A 21,387-nucleotide genomic window follows, 5' to 3' on the forward strand; every position below is an offset into this window, starting at 1 on the left:
TGTAGGGAAGTCAGTAATAAGAGGTTAGGAAATGAAGTACGCTCCGTTCACCGCAAGCAACTCGGTCGCTATCAAAGCCGGCGGCGGGCAGCTGTAACTGAACGAGGACGAAAGCAGAAGAGGCCCCTGCCAGAGCCTGGGCCTCTTCCCCAGCGGCTAAGGCACGACTTGCTGGTCAGCGCAGGAGAAGGGACATCCTATCCACGCTGAATCACGTCGTGGTCTGCATTGTCTCCTCTTGCAGAGTTGCTGAATCTTCTTAGAGAGCTCAGCTTGGTATTTATGTCCTTTAAGTGTGCACTGCTTTCTGCATTCATTCCTTCACTCTTGTTGAGGAGGTCCCAGTCCTCAAAATAGCATGGCCGCAATGGCCCCTTGCTATTCCCAAAAACCTACCAACAAGAACATCATGACCGCGTCCCAAATCCAACAGGCTACCACATCCAGGCCACCTCTGTCTGTACAGCAGCAAAGAGGAGGGCACCCTACAGAGGAGGTAAGCACGACCAGCTGTCCCTCCACCAGCAGGCATCGGAGCTTTGCTCCCATGCTTCTGCAGCACCTTTTAGTGCGTTGTGGTGCACAGAGACTTGAAAGACCAATTCAGCCAGGCGCGCTTAGTTTAATGTGTACTTCTGCAGAAAGGCTGATGAATGTCTCTCTCCTCCAAAGAAAACACACTTTTCCCACAACTGTGACTCTTGGCCTTATGCCTTATTGATGCAGTATCATCTCATGGATAGTTTCACTTATCCAGATACAAAACAACTAAGAAGCATTAAAGTCTGCTAAGAGGACTCAAAGTTTATTAACCTTTGATTAGGTCCCCACTCAAGGGAAGGCTTGCTGCACAGCCCGAGCTGACGCTAACACGATCTGTTATTGGCATTTCTGATCAGAAAAGCAATATAGCGTATCCATACAGTCGCGTGATTTCTCCTGCCTTCTTTCCCTGATGGTCGCTAACCTCCCATACACCTTCCTGGCACAAATAATAGTTAACAAAACAGACAAACAGAGTAACTGCTTCGTCAACAACAGATACTGAACCTCTGTCACCACCAGATCTCCCTACTCCTCTCGCTCTTTGACTATAACTGCTGAACCATTTGACCTTCACCTCTAAGTGACGAGGACTTGGGCTTCAGGTCTCGAGCAATCTCCGAGCGATCCGTTCCACAAAAGCCAGAGAAGTCAGGAGATACAGACGGAACACGAAGACGTGGCAGAAAGCAGTACGGAGAAACATCTCTCTAAGCTTTATACAAGTCTGCTATACAAACACATACCAACTCATTTATAGTCAGGTAACAGATACTACTGCCCCTCATTAAGCCTTCTCAGGATTTAAAGTTAGTTATTCTACGTCCAGAAAAGCATTAGCGTACAAGACAAGGAGACTCCCACGTGCTGGGAGTTTCAGGGATACAGCAGTAAGGAACAAGGCCCAACGCAGGAGCGCCAGAAGCAGCAGCCTAACCTAGAGCGCTACAGGGATGAGAACACACTCGGGAGCTGGTTTTTGTAAGTATCTTTAATAGGAACAAAACCCTTCACATCGTTACATTTCAACAAACTGCTTTTCCTTAGGTCTAGGTGATGGAACAGCCTATTCTGACATTAATAGCAGTACGGCGGTTTTCATTTTGAAAGAGCTTTCCATTTGAAGTTGAGTAAGAGGGAGAAGTTTGCCAAATGAAGACTGCCCATCCCCCCCCAAGTTGTCATTATACAAAAGTCTGGGGTGGACTTCTGATTCAACCTTTGATACTGCTTCGAGAACGCGTCTTCAGTGCTGAAAGCATCTTCCAGAACCGTCCGAGTCCCCCAGTTATCCTTTTGCAAAGTGTTTGCTTACCCTACTTTGAAACTACCGCTACTTTCCATCAACTTACTCCAGAAACGGAGGTTTCCAGGCACACTGGACGCATTTTGGGGTTTTCCTACCCTCAATATAGGGCTGAGGAGGCCTCAGCTTCCAACATCGCTCCTGGCTGATGACAATCTCCCCTTCTGTAAATGAAGAGGCTTTTATGATTTTCTTGAAATACGGTAACTCCTTTGGTCGGGATTTCTTTCTTTCTTGGACCTTCTCGGAAAAAGCAAAGCAGTGCCCCGAAGGCGGCCCGCACGAGCGCCGAGACGCCTCGCCCCCAGGGGAAGCAGTACGCTGGCACGCGAGGCACCACCGATCGCCGGGGAAACTGCCTCAGCCTTCTGCTATAAATTTCTTCACAAATCATCTGGAGTCACGCCTGGAATCTCACGGCTGATCATTATCAGTGAATACATTCTATGGCTAGGCCTGATCATTTTAAACCCATTTGGGCTGGCAATCCAAAGTGTTCTCTGACCTTAAACCATATCAAAGTTTCAAATTGCTTGGAAAAGCACTTTTTAAACCGGTTGCTTTGAATTCACTGCCTATCATTCCTCCTCCCACCCATGCTGAGCTATAAAATACGGTTGCCTCACGTTCCCGTTCCCCACACCATCTCCACAGACATGGAAGGGGATACAAACTGCTCAAGCAACACCAGCCAGCTCTGAAAAACCAATCGTCTGTGAAAAGCAGAAGAAGGGAGTACAGCAGAAGCACAAAGACAACGTTGATCACAAGGCTAGAGTGCAGTAAACAACGAGTTTTATCTGTCTACAGTGACTACATCGCATGCATTAAAATCATGGCTTTAAGTTAAACTGAAAGAGGGCAGATTTAGCTGAGATCCAAGGAAGAAATTCTTCACCCTGAGGGCAGGGAGGCCCTGGCACAGGCTGCCCAGAGAAGCTGGGGATGCCCCATCCCTGGCAGCGTCCAAGGCCAGGTTGGACGGGGCTCTGAGCAACCTGGGCTGGTGGAAGGTGGCCCTGCCCATGGCCCATGGCAGGGGGCTGGAACCAGAAGAGCTTGAAGGTCCCTCCCAACCCAAACCATCCTGTGATTCTAACTTAAAATTGTTTAAGAAGTACATGAGGATCATGCAAGTTAAGGAGCAGGATAAGTTAAAAACTTCGCGTTGTATACAGCAGATGAATTGAGAAAGCCGCGTTGTATGGTGATTTTTAGAAAATACGGAATTGGAAAGCTCTATTATGTTTTTTCTGTACATAAGAAGTTAGAGTTAAGTCTCCGTCTTTGTTTTAATCCGATCTCTACACTACAGTAGTCAGTATCTTTATAAAAATTATTTAAAAGCAAAAGGGAGCATTTGGTAAAAGCGGTAACTTCTTAAAGATAATGGATAAGTTCCTTGGATAAACTCCAGGAAGAGAACAGAGATGTGAGTGCTTTTCGGACCATAACTCAATAATTACCATTCAAAATGAATTTGAATTTTCTAATTTTACTAACAATGTTCCTTCCTAACTATTCAGTTATCTTTCCTTTACCTAACCTCCTACTACCAAAAGCTCATTCCTGCCATCTACCACGGTTCACTTATTCTCCCCATCTTTAAGTTTCCAGCTTTGTAAAACTGGGGAAGTCCTGAGCTGCGCAAGGATGTTACAGAGATTAACAGCTGTGAACAGCTTAAAATAAGCTTTCCATAACTGGGTATTTCTTCACCAAGCTGTTATCCCCCACCACCGGCCCAGCTTCATTTGTAGCTGTGGCGAAGTTTGTTTGAGATACCAAGGGGCTGCTTACAGCCGTGCCGATATCCACGCAATCCCTCCTACCCAGCTTCTCAGGTTTCACTTTCCTTCCTTAAACGAGTAAAAAAGAGCGAAATCAGAATATGAGAACATGAGGATAAACATGGTAGGGTCAAGGTTCACATTCTTGCTGCTGAAGATAACCCCCGCTATTGTTCTTTTAAAGCTGTTTCTAGCTCTTATATTCGGGGGAAAAAATTGAAATGTACTCATTACAACTGCTACAGCGACACTTGTCCAGGCTGCAAGTTTTCGTCAGCCGTGGCAAGGGCAGCAGGGAACAACACGCAGTGCTTACGCCCGGCACGGGCAGAAGCCGAAGGCCTCCCTGCTGCGGCGGGAGCCCGGGCGGCTCGGCAGGCTGGGAAGCCCGGCTGCGTTTGCACGGGCTGCTCAAGCCATGGCGATTAGGCAGCGTTATGGAAGGGCAGCTCGGCGTAATTAATTATTAATTAACCTGCTCCTTAACTTGCATGATCCTCATGTACTTCTTAAACAATTCTAAGTTAGAATCACAGGATGGTTTGGGTTGGAAGGGACTGGTATTGACCTTTAACACTTCCCAGTTGTGTCCAAATTACATCAAAGAATCACTGTTGTTCACGCTCAGCTTTTGAGTCAGGCTTTTTATAGACGTAAAACAAAAGATCCAAGCTGCTTATTTTCCAGCAGTTACCTCAATCACAGCGGCACAGCTGATACCCAGTTGCAGGTAATTTCATCTGGGCAACCCATTTACCCAACAGCTTCCTCAAGATCGTAATTTGATTTACGCCCAAAATGATCTAGGTATATTTTTCAAGCTTTATGCAAAAGTAGCACCTTCCCTGTCCTCTGCACCTTTAACACTGTAATACCACAAAGTACTAAAAAGCTTTTACTGAAAGACAGCTATGGAGCAAGAGAGAGGGTCTGACAGCCTGGGCCGGGCCGGAGCAAGCTACAGACCGCAAAACAAGCGGCAGGGAGAAACGGTCTTACAACTTATCACGTGCTCTGCCGTCCTATGACAACCATCTTTGGTGTCGAAATAAAACAAAATCCACAGTTCAGTCCCCCGATTTGTTAGCTTGCTTCTGTTCTTGCTTGGAGCTGCAAGAATCAGCCTTTTTGAAGGCTAGGTGTGCTCTGTCTCGTTGACGGAACAAGCCATTGCACTGAAGGCTGCCACCAGCAGGCAGCTCCGACAAATCGTCCCATGAAAAAAAATAAATAAAAGGACAAATTTCATATTACAATTCACAGCAAGAAACATGGCAGGTTCAAAACGTTTTGTATAGAAGATGGATTTGATTCATTTGTGATAACGAGCAGCTTTTGAGGAAGGCGGGTGCTTTCCGCACACGGGGAGGAGGGACCATCCTTGCTCTGGGTAGGGAAAAGAAGTCGGCTACTAAGCAGATGGAGAACAAGAGAAAAAAGTGAACAGAACCGACGTGGCAAAAAAGTGTTCCTTGTTTAACGTTTTTAAACGGTACGCGGGTTAATTGTTGCACCTTTTTGTAAACTCCTCTTTAAACCTGGGTGAGCCAGGGAGGCCGGTCTTCCCAGCAACGTTTGCTCTCTGCAGCGCCTTCCAACCAGTAACACGTCCCTTCCTCCTCCTCGGATTTTGTGGGCAAGAAATATAATATACACAACTCTGAGGAGGCATGGCTTGTTTGTCTTGTAATTCTGTATCGGAACAGGACAACAAAGTGTTTCCTACATTTTTCTAAACAAGTTAAATATCACCGCCTTTCCATTTTATTGTTAAAATTAACTGCATGTATCTGCAACGTACTACTGCCTAAAGCACTGCTACATTCAGGTTTTAATCCAGATGAGGCCCAAACACAGGGCTACAAAAAGCACCTTTCTCCTGATGTCTCAGGTCTTAGTACTTTAGTTCGGGTCATCCATGCCAACAGTAAACGAGGATATCTGTTGCTTTTTCAGGCGGGCATCTCAAAGCCCTTCAAAATCGCTCGTGTTATTTCTGGAGTACCCCAGTAAAGGAAAAAACAGAGAATGATTCAAAGAAACAAGTTTTCTATAACTATATGCTGCCCTTTTTGAGGATTAACTGCTTTATGGAGAACATTTCTAAATTTGATACGTGTAGAATTAAACTGTCATTCAAACACCTGCTATTTGCCAACAATACACTGCAGGAATTTTTTAATATTTAGAAGGTATGCAGAGGCTTCAGTCGAGAAGCAGAAGAACACACAAAGCAATCCTTGGCTGCATACAGATTCTGGGGGAGAGGTTTAAAAACATAAAATTAAAAAAAAAAAAAGTCCTCTTAGTACGTGCGTTTCAAAGCAATCACTACTTTTTGTCTTATTCCTTACACAAGCAGAATGTCAAGAGCCTCCTTTCTCCTCTGCGAGGCCTGTAATGCCTGCCTCACCCCTTTGTCTCGCTTCATCTCATCCTTCCACTTATCACGGATTTCCACTTTCTGGCCCAGATTTTATTTTAATTAACAATTGTGTGGGGGCAGGGGGGGGTGGTGTCTTTTTAAAGCCTTCACCCAGGTACCATTAAGTTTGGTAGAAAGGGCTCTACCTTTTATAGAAAATGTCCAGAGGAGCCTGCAAAAAGAATAGGTGATTAAAATCCACCGACTGAAGGACTAGTAGTTCTGCATCACACAACTTACAGCATCTTGCAACTCTTCTTTGGCTAACCATTAAAAAAAAATAATACACTGCATCTCCTACTTTCCCTAAAACTTTGGGTGGATTTTTGTCTTGCTCTCTATCACCTGAATTCTATTTTTGCGCTATTTTGCCCCAGATTATTACTGCGGTCAGTTCTGTAGCCACCAAAGGCCACCCCAAGCCTTACTGACGTGGGCACACACACAAAAACCCGCCGCGTTTTCCAGCCTTTCCGAATGCTCTCGGCACTCCAAGCCCAGTAAAAGCGAGCGCGGAGGGCCAGCAACCACCACAGGCAACTCCTTCTGGAAACTGGGAGGAAATTACCAAGACTTACTGATTTTTATTTTTTTTTTTAATTTAAGGCTATTTAAACCCATTCCTGATAAAACAAAACATTTAAGATTTTCCACTTAGTTACTAAGTGGAAACACATGGAAATGCTGAGAGAAGTACATTATCCTGCTTGTTTCCAGAAAGAAAGGATTTCTGAATACTCCTGACTTTCCTCTAACATCCCTTCTGTTACAAAAGTACAAACGAAACTCCAGCAGCTATGTCACAGCTGAAGAGTCTTCCTAGGTCCTATTTAATTCAATCTCTTTAGTCTCGACAGGCATGGATTCCTGATGTGAATTTTAAGGTTTTGGGTTTGTTTTGGTTTGTTTTTTTTTGCTAAGTTTTAATACAAAAATCTCCTTTATTTCCTCTATAAGCATAAATATTTTTAAGCTTTGCTACACAGAGCAAAAGAAAAAAAAAATCTAGCTAATTCCCCTCAAATTGCCGTCTCTGAGAAAGCTTTAGAACAGCCCTGCAAGCCAGACGGCAACGGGTCAGCGGGACTAGATGGCACTCACCCAAGAGCTCTGCACCTTTAAAACGCAGCTACCGCACACCTAATTGCAGGGAATAAAGTATCACTTTATTTAACCTGGTGAACTCGAAGCCTAAAACTAGCCTTTTAAGCAAACAGTTACACAATTTAAAAAACCCACAAGGAAAACACACAGAGGGACAAGGACAGCACGATCGATAGTTCAGCTGAATTCCCACACGGGCTGCTCCAAACAACTTCAAAGAAAAGCTCGCTTTCCCTTGCGAATCAGCAGCTGGTTAAAGCATAAGAAATGAATCAAAAGCAATTTAAAAACTAGAAAAAGGCAGCAAGTAGGGTCCCAAAAGAAACAGTGCTGCTCAATGTATTTATACGTGATCTCAGAAGAAAGATGAACAGCAAGGTAGCAACATTTACTAGTGATAAAACAATTATTTAGCTTAAACCTACCAAAGCTGTCACAAACAGCTGCAGGATGATTTCAGGTTAATAAGTAGCCAGACAACAAAACTGCAGATTTAACCCAGTGCTGACAAAAGCAAAGTACTAATCCTGGGAGAACCGCCCAGCGAACGACGACCGCTGAGTTAGTTACTGCTCTGAGCCGGGACCTGCGGCCCCCGGTACGCTCAGACAGAGCTGCCCGCATCCTTATTATGGGCACGCTAGGAAAATAGATACCTGCAGGGTTTATAAACATCACCGGCAGGTATCTGAGCAGCAACTGCATCCCTTCATGTGAATCTGTCTTTTTGAAAAGAGGACAGGCAGGGGATAAGCAATTTGCCCCTGTCCGCTATGTCCTGGCTGGCAAATCCTTTCCTCTGGGCTTGCTTCAGTCCAACCCGGGAGCCTTCTGGGACCAGCCGATGTCTGCAGCGGCCTCTGGGTCCTCAGGAAGTCCCCCATTCTCCACCAGGTCTGAAGCCAGGCTGTCCATCTGCCCCGTGCTCATCTGAGATGTATCTCACGCTCTCCTGGCCCTGAGTTTCTTTCCTGCTGAACTTCAGCACACTCGCACTCTTCTGCCCGCCCCACCCCACATTCCGGGCCTTCTTCCCCCAGGTACGCCCAGATGATCCCAGGAAGGAGCCGTCTCCCCTCCTTCCAGAGGGCTTCGCCTGACCTCCGTGCCACCGCCAGGACAAAGCAAACAAGCAGCCCTCCTCTGCGACGCACGGCAATCCTTTTGAAGAAACGTGACATTTTAATGTACAAATAGAACAGATCCTGTTTGTTACAGCCATTCGGAAATGATCTTGGGGCCACTGTTCAAGGACCTCAATACAGAGCAGCAGCCAAAGAGGTAAAAGTAATGTCAAAAGTTATTACGAGAAGGAATGAGCAAGTAAACAGAAGGCATGACATCATTGGACTATCGCGCGTTTGCATCTCGAGTGCTGGTCTGGTTAGCTTCTCTCGGAAGAGACAGTAGAGCTCAACAAGTACAGCTGGTCTGATCAGCTTCTCCTAAAAGAGATCGAGCGGAACGAGAAACAGCACAGCTTCTAATGGAAGATGCATTAAACTCGACTCGATACACGACTACAGCTCAGAAAAACAGCAGATACAGAGAAAGGCACGAACGGTATGAAGGAGGTGAACAGACAGTTCTTTACAGCTCCCTGTAAACCCAAGAATGGGGACACCTCACCAAGTTATCAGGCAGCCAACGCAAAAACAGGCGGAATGAAACACTAGCTGTGTTCCGCGTGGGAAGAAGAAACCCTGTGGAACTTAGTGCCGTAGACCTAAGTTATGGAGTCCAGAAGCTCAGCTGAGCTCAAAACCTCCGCTGGTTACACCAGTTCATAGCAAACAGGTTTATAAAGGACCTGCCAATGTTCTACAGCCACGTCTGTTTCAGAAAAATCGCTACCCTGGGTGCCCGCCGGAAAGTGGGAGCGCCTGCCCCGCATTTTTACTGTTTGAACTTCCCCCAAGTGCATCGTGAGCAGGAGCAGGTATCGGCGGGTCCTGAGCAGGAGCAGGTATCGGCGGGTCCTGAGCCAGCGGGACCTCAAGGATGACTGTCATCTGCCAGACTGGGCTACGCTGTTATTTCCAACTACTGGGTTTTATTTCTAGACATCTCACTGGCATAGATGACTACAAACGTCCGGGTACCATCCACGCGCTCTAGTTCCTAGACGGTGTCCAGCACAATTTTCACCAGTTTCAAGCCCTCAGGTCTGACACGCAACATAACTAGAATCAGCTCCATCAGCAGTAGCATCTCTACTCACAGCTCACCTAAAGCCTGCCCCAACAAAACTTAGGGTCTCCTCCTTTTAGGAGCTTTAAGAACACCTTTAATTCATAACCTATTCCCCCGGGAAACCTTGCTTTACGTAAAATCTCTTGCCTTGGTAGCATTAAGAAAGCTTTTCCTAACTGAATTACCAACAGGAAAATGACCGAGTCAGCCAGCTCCGGTGCCGGCACCGGGAAGGGTCGCAGTGCTCCCGCAGGCAGCCCGTCCATCTCCCAGTAATCCTAAGGCAATGAACCCCCAATGTAATGACAGGCTGCACGAGAGGGCAGTTCCTCGTGCTTGCTTTAAACTGCCTGCTTGCTAACTTTGTTGGATGCTTCCAGTTTCTCACCTTACGAAAACCAGTGAGTAACCGCGGCCTATTCACTTCACTACCCCAATGACAGAACGTACTGCCTGTCATTTCCATAGTGTTACTTCTTGGAACGGCCACAAGCAGTTCCCAGAAGTACAGATAGCCACCAGAAAGAAAAAAAGAAGTTTCATCATCTTCCCACCAATTACGTACATTAAATTAGAGCTCCAGTTTTGAGAAGCACTAACCAGTTAAACCTGGTTTTAGGGAGTAACCTGACCAACATACCATGACTAGGCTGCAGACTCAACAACGGCAGAGGAACCGAGCTTCTCGGCTGTACGGAACCAGCTCTGAAACTCATCAGCAGGACCACCCCAGCGACACTACCGTTCCCTCCCAAATGACTCCAGGTATTAGCTATCAAGAACAATCTCGCTAGCAGCCACCAGAACACATAATACAGCATTATAAAGCACGTTGTCATTACTGAGCTTAAAAAGGAAAGGTAGATGTGCATACCTTCAGTAGAAGTTATTTCAAACGTGAAATCTTCTCCGCGGACAGAGAAACATTTGGGTCACAGTTCCTGGAATACACCCAGCTTCAGAAAATTCTTTTCATCCAGTGTGAATTCTTTCTCAAGCTTCCTATCCTGGAAAATATTTTAAAAAGTTACTATTAACCAAAGGTAACCGAGGGCCAAAGATTTTTCTCCCTAAACAAACTTCCACATAACCTCTCAGCCCGAAGAAAAATTTCGGCAGGACCGTAGGTGACGAACGCTCTTTGCAAGGCCATCACCACCACCACCACCACCACGTCAGACAGGCTCCTGTCGGTTACCCACCCTTGCGGAGCACCGGGCAAACACGAACCCTCACACCACGCCGTGACAGCAGAGGGGTTAACAGCCCCTTCCCCTTCGTAGCCCTCGACTCAGCTGGGAGACTTGTACCTCCTTCAAGAACACATTTGTTTTCTTGACATCACTTCAAAAGAAAGTTGTAGGTTGCCAAGGAAACCTAACGGTCATTTTCACTTGTTCCAAGAATAACTGCAGCAACAATACACGTATTTCACATTCGGTCTGGGGCCCCCTCACCTTCAGGAGGCAGCGAGGCACTCGCCTCCAGAAGAGGGTTCACAGCGGTTTCAGAAGGTGAATCACGGACGGAAGGCAGGCAAGAGAACTAAGCTTGGCTTAGCCTGCCGAGCTCCCCCACAACTGACAGAGCTGGGCTTAACCAAGCCTCTCTCCGAATCCAGGTACTCCTTTCGTACGGGGGGGTTACGACCAGAGAGAAGATAACAGCGATCGGCCCCTGCGCTGAATGGTAACGTTCCCACGCTACCCCAACCAAAAGCTTTCTTGGGGCAAACGCTCCACCTATCTCAACAGCCTTACAAACCCCAGCGTCAGACCTGAGAAGGCACGACAGCGTCGCAGAGAGCCCTCGCAGAAAACACACTGTATCTCCCCATCCCCTTATCAGTACTTGCTTGACTGGAGGTGCAATATTCACCCAAAACCGAAGTCACCACTTCGAACGGACAGCGTACACGATTTCATCGCGCATACTGAAGGTCTGTACACGCGATGCCTTCTTTTTCCCCGGCATTTGTCCTACAAAGTCTTTTAAACGTTATAAGTGATAAACTGAACATAAAACAGTGCAGCACAGATTTAAAATCATAACCCGAGGCCCAACAATTAAAGTGCTGCTCTGAAAACAGACTGAACTGTTTCCCGGAGCAATCGCCGTACACACCTCGGATCTGCAGCAAGAACGCTTCGAGACAGAGCCTGAGAAAGAGCCACGCTTACAAGTCAAGCTCTGTTTTGGAAATTAATTTGTAGCTGTGGATCTTTGCTGTATTTCTACTTAAAAGCAAAGGGTGAGAAGAAAACCTCTGAAAAACGACTTGAAGTTTGGCAGAGCGTAATTATTACTTAGAAGCTACTTTATTATGGAAATGCGAAACATCTGTGCCATTCTGACACTTTTGTTTGGTGTGCCTGTGGTCAAGACAAACCGTGCTTGGCTCCACAAGATAGGCAGCGTCACTTCAGCCCCGATTCCCGTGCTTAAGCCACGGCACAACAAGCCGTCCTCTTGGACTTACGGAGCCCAAAACCCAGGCACGTGCCTACAAGTTTACACCATCTCCGTGAAGGCGGTCGGCAGAACAGCAAGCCGACTCCAGGCGCGGAGCACCCCGCGCTCCCTCGGCGCTCTCCTCGACACCAAGCCACACCGCGAGCCCCGTGAGGCAGCAGCACCCATCCTGTTCTCGCTGGAGGTGCGTTCGCAGCAGCGTGTCCTCAGGACACCATCAAGTCGTGCCTTGCTGAAACGGCCTTCCCAGATTACGGAAAGATGGAAACAAGCCTCCGTGACATCATCTTTCAAACTGGAAAAGGAGTAAGAATTTCATCTCTAACATTTCAAGTGACTGACGTCAGCCTCAGTTAGATCTGTCATCTTTAGTCTTTATGCTATATTCATCTCAATTTTTCTCCAATTTCTTCAATTGTTTTTTAATTTAAACAGCCACTGAATGAATTTCCAAGAGTGGTAGGACAACTGGGTCTGCTGTATTTCGACACAGCTGAAACACAGATTTGGATGATGTGGTTCATTACTTTCTCCCATTCTCACCAGATACTGCTGAGGTTTCAGCCTTATTCTCTTCCGAGACATGTACTTTATTTTATCTGACGACCGACTTGAAACAAAGCGCAATAAAGTAGTTGAAGTAAATAAGAGTTTATATTTTCTACCCTCTCTCCTAGTAATTTTAGATTTTTTGCGAAACTCACTGCACGTTAACCAGCTACATACACAGACGTGTTCAAAAATCCAGCACAGTATATCCATAGAGACGTTCAGTTTTGAAGTCAAACCATGCACGGGTTTCTATGTTTCTATGACAAAGCGTCTCATTTCTAACAGGAGAAACCATCCACCTCAAAATAACAGCTACTATCTCCAGCGATCTCCTGAAATAGGGCAGAGAGAATAAACCCCGCAGATCAAACATACTCCCCGTACTCGCCGATGTCAGAAGAAACGTAACCTGACTCAGGCTATGGATTTTACAATGCACTGCAGACAGAGCACGCCACCATTCCTGCAGTACAGGCACGGCAGCAGCAAGGTGAACGGACAGCTCTTAGCAAATTCTTTTTAAAAGCATCCGTACGGAGACGGAAGCACTCCTAGGTTCCACAATGAACTAATTAAGCACGTGCGGCTTCAGAAAAGCAGAACCACCCCAAGTCTTACTGGTGTCCCAGGAGCTCTCACCTTTGGGAAAACCACATCACTTCACAGAAACACCTAAATATGGGTTAGTGCCGCTGTACTCCAACAGTAAGGTACAGCTTTTCGTCTTGGGGAGACACAAATTTGAATTAGGTTAAACTGGAGCTGCCTGCCTTCCTTACTCCAACAGCGCATTTTTGATTCTTTGGAAATCAAATGTTTGTGGATGCTACCGTGCTAGACCTGCTCCTATTCTTCAGGCCTCCAGCATGCACATCCCAGGTGAAGTTCGCAGTGAAAGTACTCGCGGGTAAGGCAATTTGCCTGAAAACAATCAATAGGAAGCGGATTATCTTGAATGACAATCAATAGAATTCACTGCCATGCCATAAAAGCCAAGAGTTTTGTAAAATTCTACCGCTCTCTGGTTTAAATGGGTAACGAAGCCTTGGACAGCTCAAAGATGCAGATGGAAACACTTTGAAAGAACAAACGTAAATCCTCACGACGTGCGGAACAAGCCAGCTGCTCAGCGGCCGTCGCTAAGTAGCTGACGGGGGGGAGAGGGGCTCGTGGTGGGGTTTGGGGGTGGGAGAAGTGGCCTCGTTCTTTTAAGTTCGCTTTGCATTCCACAAAGAAAAGCTTTTCACGTGTGCTCCACGTCACTGCCCGAGACAGGACATGAACAGATCCAGCCTGGTGAGCCCCAGCACCCCGTGCTCCTCGGCACCCCCATCTGCAGGCACGGCACAGAGCCTGCTTTCACGATCCGGCACGGGGAAGCCCCAGCGCCGCGCCGAAGGGCCTCCGAGGGCCGAGCACCACTTACCAATGCTCACCTGCACGTTACCACCGCCCTGACCAACGCTCACCTGCACGTTACCACCGCCCTGACCAACGCTCACCTGCACGTTACCACCACCCTGACCAACGCAGCGTTTCGTGCCACCGCGTGGTGCCGTTACTTTGTCATCATTACCTGTCTTGTAATCCCATATCCCTGGAAAAAGGGAACACTCTTAGTTATGCAAGCAACTGGTGAAGTTGTTGCACAAAGAATGAGAGGCCGATAAATCGACTGTTCAGCATTACTTAATGATTTCCAGCTTCAAAGTAGTCACACACCAGCCAAACCTTTCAGATAGTCCTAAGAACCAAGAAGGCAGAAAAAAACTGAACGACTTTCGCTTCATGAAAGAACGTTGGCAAAACGCCCAAGTAACTTGCCCAAAGTTTAGCGTGAGCAAAATCTAAAGGAATTCAAGAGACTGCTGATTTACAGCTCCTTTCATTAGACTGCATTTGTTTCCAAATATCCAAAGTAACTAAAAATAGCCATGTGTCTTTCATATAGCAAGACATGCTTCCAAACATATTAACTCACAGATGCAAATTAAAATATCAATCAAGAGTGAAAGTCCAGTTTGCATATAGTTTAGTTCTAAGTCACTATGAAACTAAAGCGTTGCAGCTTTTCCATCCATTTCTCTTCAACCATCCTGCAGGCAGAGCCTGCTTCCCTATCACTGCTCCTCCTCACAGTCCTTGAGACATCAGGGTTTGCAGAGATATTCCGCAGCCTTTTTATGGAATCCACTCAGATTATTAAAGCTCATTACCAAGCAGTCTAAAATCCACTGTATAAACCTCTATAATGCCTTTGAAAGAGCATCTACGCTTTAGCAAGTCAGGGAAAAAAAGTTACAAACATCCCAGCTTCTCAACTACCTCCTGAGCCCTCTTCAGGAAATTTCCACCTGAAAAAAGACCTGCTGAAGGATCTGCGCAGCCTATTATACGTACCCCTCTCTTACTTTGGGTAGCATATGCCAAGACGACACATATAATAATGGAAAAGCAGAGAGAGCGCAGGCACTATGCAGGAAGGACCAGCACTATACACCCGCAGCTCAGCCCCTCTGCTAGGAGCCGACCTGGCTCCGGCAGAGCTGGGCAGCTCTAGCCCGGCGTCCCCCCGGCTGTGCCCGGCTCCCCAGGCTGCCGAGGGCCGCAGGAGCGCACGGAAGGAGCTCAGGCCTGGGGCAGCAGCGTCCCCGACATCTCTGCTGGAGAAGGGCGACTCAGACCCAACCCCGAGAGCCTGCAGAAGTCAGCCTGAGCCCAACCAAGACAGCAGCACGCCTGCAGCATGGGCACCAGGAGAGCCGGGATGCTTCCCGCAGCGCTCCTCTGCTTAGAAAAGGAAGACATTAAAGGAAGACACACAGGCGTGGGGAGGAGCGGCTGGGAGCTGCCTGGTGGAAAAGGCCTGGGGGTGGTGGTCAACAGCCGCCTGAACATGAGCCAGCAGTGTGCCCAGGTGGCCAAGAGGGCCAGTGGCATCCTGGCTTGTATCAGGAACAGTGTGGCCAGCAGGAGCAGGGAGGTGATGGTGCCCCTGTGCTGGGCACTGGTGAGGCCGCCCCTCGAATGCTGTGCTCAGCGCTGGGCCCCTCACCCCAAGGCGGCCATGGAGGGGCTGGAGCGTGGCCAGAGCAGGGCAGCGAGGCTGGGGCAGGGGCTGGAGCCCAAGGCTGGGGAGGAGCGGCTGGGGGAGCTGGGGGGGCTCAGCCTGGAGAAGAGGAGGCTGAGGGGAGCCCTCATCGCTCTCTGCCACTGCCTGAAAGGAGGCTGGAGCCGGGGGGGTCGGTCTCTTCTCCCCAGGAACAAGCGATGGGACGAGAGGGAACGGCCTCAAGCTGCGCCAGGGCAGGGTTAGGTGGGATATTAGGGAAAATTCCTTCACGGAGAGAGTGGTCAGGCCCTGGCCCAGGCTGCCCAGGGCAGGGGGGCAACCACAGTCCCCGGACGTGTTCAAAACGCATGGATGTGGTGCTCAGGGACAGGGTTTGGAGGTGGACCTGGCAGTTCGGTGAACAGTTGGACTCAGTGATTTTAAGGGTCTTTTCCAACCTTAACGATTCTATGATTAAAAAGAGAGCACGTGTAAGGAAGTTGTTAGTAAGCAGAGAACTCTCCTTGGGCTCCTCCTGCTTTGGTACCTGCTACTACGGGGAAGGAGGGAGAAGCGATCAAACTGCACCAAGGCCCTGGGAGGCTGGAACGCTGCTCCCCTGCAGCGAATCCACAGGCACAATCACCATTAACTGCCAGTACAGGAGGATTTTTTATCTGGAAAAGGCATCTGAAGAGGAAAATATTGAGGAGAATGAGAATTCCTAGACAGAAATAATCAAAAGGTACATTTAATGCTTGATAAAGAGCATCTCTGGCTAGCTATCCTAACGGCCTGGGCCAGCAAGAGGGAACCTCTCGCCTGCCGCAGGTGCACCGGCGGCACCTCCCAGGAGTCAGGAGCAGGACACAGTGTATGAAAAAAGGACGTGCGTGTTTTGAGAATACTGTATAAAAGCAGCTATTTTTAAAGAACTTAGTCTTCCCACCGCCTTAGTTACTTTCATATGGTTGATCAGAAATATCAAGCAAGATTACAGCTTATATAAAAGGTTGAATTTAGTTAATGTCCATCAAGACTTTAATGAAGTTAGAATTTTAGTTATCCAAACTAAGGGAAAACAGCATTTCTGCAGGGTGTCTGCATTGCAATTAAAGAGCTAAACAAAGGAACAGGTAGCTGCCATAAAAACAGTAACAGCCAAACAATTCTCTAGGCAATTTTATCTCCGCTTGCATGTATTTTGGAATTCATTCAGCCACTTCCCACCTACTTTAAGAGCGGTCACAAAAAAAATTTATCATAATCCAAAGGAAAAAAAAAAAAAAAAAAAAGCCCTGTAAAAGGCAGTCATCCTTTCCATCTTTTCCTCTCCGGTGCAGCAAGTGAGAAATGCAAGTCCTGTTTCAGACAGTCCGGAGATTTGCCCATTCCTGGGATTTTATACCAGCACCACTTGCACCAAACTTCTGAAGTTGGGGTTTTTGGAGATCATCAACTCTTTCCTAACCCTACTTCTCGCAAGATAACGCCACCAGGAATTCAGGGATAGAAGGGTGTAATAGCCGTAAAATTGTCAAGGCGAATAACAAAAAACCCCCTCATTTATTACTTCCAAAAGATGGGTGGGAAGTCAGGATACCTTTCATGTCTTCTAGAAAGCTGCCGAGAGTTCAGCCTCCGCAGAAGACAACGATTTGTCCCGCGGTCCTCAATACGCCACTGTCAGCTCTAGTACCCACGCTGCCCCACGGGCGCCCAGGCATCAGGACGCTTGGACAACGCTGTGGCCTCTCACTTGGTATCGAGATCGGCTTTGGAAATGAATTCCTAGGCACTCAGGAAAAGGCTCGCTGGCAGCAGGCTGCCGAGCACGGGTACCGCACGAATCCTCAGCTAGAACCGCAAAGTTAAAACGAGCATCAAATGACCGAGATTGTTACGCCAGATATTCTCGACTAATTTTAGTCCACGAAATCCTGCATCCTGCTACTAACCTATGTGCAGCCCCGAGATCACTTAGTCGATGTTTGGTCTTTTCTGCTTCCTCATTTCCCAACAGAAATTTAAAAAAAAAAAAAAAATTAAAAAATCATCCCCCAACTCTTCAGAGACTCAACTGTAATATGGGAACTTAAATATTCCCATAGTCACTGGTTATAACAGTAAATAAATACAACAGCTTACACAAACGAACCACTGCACAGCTAATGGATACTCCTGGCGTTTATTAGTATACACTGAGCAGTACGCATGGTGCTGTTTTTTCAGAAACCAGGCTGCAAACAAAGCTATAGGGAATCCTCCTCCAACTTCCACTGCCACTTCATGCCATTTTCAGAAGAGAATTTGGCTCCCTGCACATTTCCAGAGCCCTCGACATTTTACAGAAATTGCTGAAATTAAAACAAAAACAAAAAAAAACCCAACCAAAAACCAAAAAACCCAAGAAACAAAGTTTTATGTGCAGACAAAACCAAACTGATCTACCATCCTTTTTAATGATGTATGCTTTGAAATAAAGGTTCCTGTCTCACTAAAGGCTAAACGTTGTCCTTGCTGAACTTGAAGTAATTGATGGCACTTTGGAAAGAGCTGACACCAGGCCAGCGGCACCTTCCTGCGTTTTCACAGGCCGCAAATGCACGGGGCAGGATCCGAGGGGCCTGCACCGCCACGTTTCTCCCCAACAACAGTGACGCCTCATGCGAAGATCTGCTTTCGTTTTAATACTTCCCACAGAGAGCAAAACAGTAATCTTTGGGTTTATCACCCCCTTAGGACAATTTTCAGTATCGACAGTATTTCTGCAGCAACAGTACTGCCTGGAGTCCAATCTCGGCTATTTTACCGTAGTCCTTCAGTCACATACAGGGTACGAAACACCATTTACAGTCAGCAACTCGTTTAATCTTAGATCAACATTTTAATATTATTGTACTTTTCCGGTAGCAGAATTCCTTTAAATAATGAGTGTAGGTATAGACCCTCCCATTTCAAGAGACTATAAAATATTGGCCTTTTCCCACTCTCCCTGGGGTTCATTTTCTATCCTAACCACAAGAGCAGACAGCCTGCTCCTCTCTACCCGAATGCTGATTTCTGTTCCCAGCCTCTGCAATTCATTTCTCAGACTTCACACACACATGCGCGCTCTTAACAGAAAATATCAGTTTAAAACACATCCTTTATAAATTCAGGTTCAGAGCAACTGCAAATTTATTTTCCTCTCCATCTGGACATTTGCAAAATGATATGCAAATCATGAGATACATGAAATGATACCGGTAATTATAGAAGTAACCGAGACCAGTTACTATTTTAAACTTTTGGCCAAGCGCTGTGAACGTCTTTCACAGAAGCTGACCCATCCACAAAACCAGCATGTTACGGCGACAGAGCTCGCACCAAATCTTCTCAAAACTGGTCGGTACAACGCAGGACGAACGCGAAGCCCTCGTGGGTTTTGAGTCAGGCGAGACGAGCGGAGAAGGCCCCATCCGCAAGGTCAGGCGCAGCCAGGTAACGACGAGCAAGCCGCAGGTTATCCAGCGCAGTTATTTATGGCAACGAACTGCCAAACTGCCAAAAGGCAACCCGAGCTGCAGCAGAGAAGGAAATCAAGGACGGTGTTTTACTGTCAAATGCGCTGGCTGGAAAGAAGCCGGAGTCCACCATAAATCACCTGCAGTAGCCGGGAAGGCCCCCAAACCACCCTGCTGTTTCTTACCTAGCATTAATAACAACAGAAGCGTCCCGCTGCAGCCCGGCGATTCACCAGGCAGGGGACGGGGACGTTCCAAGCAATTCCCCTACTGCCAGTGGAGCGTACGGCTCTTTCACACTCCCAAGCCGATACTTTAAGTCAGCTATAATCCATTTTAAGAATCTGTCAAGCCACTCAGTAACTAAACAAGCCGAGGAAAGTTGCCAGTTTAATACATAACACCACGCTGTTACCTCACAAGAATTTACATTTTCAGTATTTTTATCACCAAGATCTTCTCAAGAAATTCGATAATTTGGGTTATCAAGATTTTTTGACTGAACAACTTAGGTTGCCTAAAAAGGGCCAAATATTCCCGAAGAGTTAAGTAAACACCCTCCAAAATTCAGAGCACACTGTAATGTCTCAAGTCATCCGTGCCAAAGCCTGCAGACACATCTGAAAGTCTCTCTCCTGTGAGTCCTGGAGAAAGGAGACAGAAAGCCATCATCCTGGACCCGGTTCATATCAAAAAGAGCACAAGACGCTCTTGAGAATCACCCTTGTTTATCCAAGCTCTTGTTCTAGAAAACTGTCTGTATACTACTCTATTCTGAACAAAAACCGATTTAAACTCAACCAAGAAATAAAAGAATGGGTGAGCTATAGCTGCACTTCAGTCACATCATCTGAGACCAATGTTTGTTCAAACAGCGCAAAGCCCCGCGTCGCTGCTGCTCAGAGACCGAAGAAAGCTCAGGCAAAACCACCACAGACCTCGATCCCCGGCTAAGTACAGTCACTAGCACTGCGGCGGGTAGACACGACACGCGGCGTCACAGCTGGTGAGGAAAAGCAAGCCGGTTAAACTCATTCTACTTAAAAAGAATTTAAAGTTTTAGTTTTACTATACAAAATCCACAATGAATTAAAAACTAACGCTTGTTCGTATTCTGCAGTGCTAAAACCCGAGCCTGCTAAGCTCCTCAGGTAGGCTGTGACAAGCACACCTAGGCGCAGGCCACGGGGACAGGATGAAATCTGTCAGCACACCAGACAAAATTCCTTGCTAGAAAAATAAAATAAAAATCACACGGAGCCCGAGGCTGACAACATCTACTTCTAGAAGACACACAAACGTATAAAAATCCTACCTAAAACTTACCGTGCTCCTGACTGAAGGCACAAAAAGAATTTATTTCAACGCAAACATGCGGTTATAAGAACGTGGCACGCTAGGCAGTCTAGAAGTAATTCCGATAAAACCTGGAAGTATCGAAGCTTCTCTACATTCCACCATAATCTCTCACGCATCCTCCGCGCTTCAGGCCTTGCTGCCGGGGTCTCTTCACCTCGATTTTCACCTTTCCCGTCATTTGCAAAAAACCCAGGGTTGTCAGTGGTTTCCATCTATTTGTTCAGTAGCACAGGCAATGCCTTACATTTGTCACAGCGAGAAGAAAAAGGCACATGGGAAATAATTTAATCCTGTGTCAGTTATTTGCCCCAACTGAAACGGGTGCTTCTGAACTACGGCTCTCCAACGGCTCAGGCCAACCTCTGAATTCACTCTGCCACGTCTCCTCCCTTGGACGAGCACCACTGCTCGCCTAAGCCCTTGCCGGGCCAGCCTCGGGCGCCGAGCGGGCAGGAAAATCCCAGCGAGGCGGTAAACGGCTGTTTTGCCCAATTTAGTGCCCAGGACCTCACCAAGCGTTCACAAAAAAACCCTGTGCCAGAAGGACACTAACTGCTATGAAACCACACTAAGTCTAAGCAAACGCATGGACACCAAACCCTGGTCACGCTGTTTTTCTATATTCACCCACAGACAGTGCAATCGGAACAGCGTAATTCAGCATTGAATTGACAGACCGCAACCAAACAACTAGGAAGACTGCTCAGCTTAACTTCCCCAGTCTTACAAGACTCGTGGCTGGACTTACGAAGACACACGGCCTCTGCCTCCTTAAGCCAGGTCGTACAACAGCTCAGTGCGCCCGGGCACTCGGCACGTGTTGTCAAGCTTCAAGACTCTCTGCTCTCCCCAGAAGTGCACTCACGGGGTACAGCAGATACTCATTTCGTGACCGAACCTGCAGCTGAAAGGGAAGAAGCCCCGCCGGACACAGAACCGCCGAGCGCTGCTGGGAAAGGTGCGTCCAGCTACCGCTCCAACCAACGGCTGCGAATGGCACTCCTGCAAAAGCAAGTCAGAAACGCCTCCGAGTAAAAAACCACGCCACACTGTGTACACCTCTAGAGTATCACCCCTGTTCTTGC

The 21,387-nt window shown here is 47.3% G+C and overlaps 1 protein-coding gene across 7 annotated transcripts in view; it reads right to left on the reverse strand.

Moving 5' to 3' along the window:
- The window catches only part of PPP6R2 (protein phosphatase 6 regulatory subunit 2), a 126,402-nt gene that overhangs the window by 85,256 nt on the left and 19,759 nt on the right, over positions 1–21,387 (reverse strand). For 6 of the 7 annotated variants that reach the window (XR_015706949.1, XM_087767683.1, XM_087767681.1 and 3 more), the window contains exon 2: positions 10,236–10,368. The exons of the other annotated variant lie outside the window; for it this stretch is intronic. The gene's annotated coding sequence lies outside the window, so the exon portion shown is untranslated. The remainder of the gene's footprint in view (positions 1–10,235; positions 10,369–21,387) is intronic. 7 annotated transcript variants of the gene reach the window in all.

This window comes from Nipponia nippon, unplaced genomic scaffold (assembly GCF_047370975.1).
Source record: "Nipponia nippon isolate SJK-2023a ecotype South Korea unplaced genomic scaffold, ASM4737097v1 scaffold_3, whole genome shotgun sequence".
NCBI lineage: Eukaryota > Metazoa > Chordata > Aves > Pelecaniformes > Threskiornithidae > Nipponia > Nipponia nippon.